Below are 969 nucleotides of genomic sequence, written 5' to 3'. Positions count from 1 at the left end.
GTTCTACATGCAAACAAGCTTGAATGCATATCTCTTAGCCTTCTGATCTACGATCAGAGTCTTCGTGGTATAGGCTAGAATTATTGGCGGCCATTCTTGAGATCTAGAAAGTCTAAACCTTGTCTGTGGTATTCCGAGTAGGATCTGGGAAGGGGTGGCTGTGACGAGCTTCAAACTCACGAGTGCTGGGCGTAGTGACAGACGCAAAAGGATTACTGAATCCTATTCCAGCATGATCGAGAATCGTCAGATGATTAGCCGTGCGGTGACAGTGCATTTGGACCATTTTCACTGAGAGGACGGGATGTAGCCATTGACAACGGTGATGCCCAACATACAGCTTGCCATGGAAAGGAGTATGAAGGATTGGATAAAGACCGTAGGAAAGCAGAAGTTCAGAAGGAACAAAAGCATCTCCATATGCTTATCTGAAATTCTCACCAATGAATTACATAAGTATTTCTATCATATTTTATATTATACTTATATTTTAACTATCAAATCTCCATAACCAATTGAATCCGCCTGACTGAGATTTACAAGGTGACCATAGCTTGCTTCAAACCGACAATTTCCGTGGGATCGACCCTTACTCACGTAAGGTTTATTACTTGGACGACCCAGTGCACTTACTGGTTAGTTGTGCGAAGTTATGACAAAGAACTAAAATTATGAACGTGCGTATTAAGGTTTTGGCGCCGTTACCAAGGAATGAACGATCACGATTTCGTGCACCGGTATGAAAGATTTGTTGGATGATGATATAACTTATGTAAATAAATATAAATAAAATATTACGATCAGGCAGGGACTCATGTTCAGGAGGAGGGGGCACTTGCTCCACTAAGGTAAAAAAAAAGTAATAACAGTATATAAATCAATATATTTGTTTCAATGCAATTATATTTTTGTCTAGACAAAAATGATTAAATTTTATTACTATAATTAGAACTAGTTTTTTTTCAAATA

At 38.5% G+C, this 969-nt stretch overlaps 1 long non-coding RNA gene across 1 annotated transcript in view; it reads left to right on the top strand.

Moving 5' to 3' along the window:
- The window catches only part of LOC110271402, a 15,800-nt gene continuing 15,300 nt past the window's right edge, over positions 470-969 (top strand). Inside the window, exon 1 of the long non-coding RNA XR_002362115.1 lies at positions 470-543. This is a non-coding gene — a long non-coding RNA (uncharacterized LOC110271402). The remainder of the gene's footprint in view (positions 544-969) is intronic.

The sequence above is a fragment of the Arachis ipaensis genome, chromosome B01, assembly GCF_000816755.2.
Source record: "Arachis ipaensis cultivar K30076 chromosome B01, Araip1.1, whole genome shotgun sequence".
Taxonomy (NCBI): domain Eukaryota; kingdom Viridiplantae; phylum Streptophyta; class Magnoliopsida; order Fabales; family Fabaceae; genus Arachis; species Arachis ipaensis.
The sequence above is the reverse complement of the archived record's forward strand: the minus strand, read 5'-3'. Positions and strand labels throughout refer to the sequence as shown.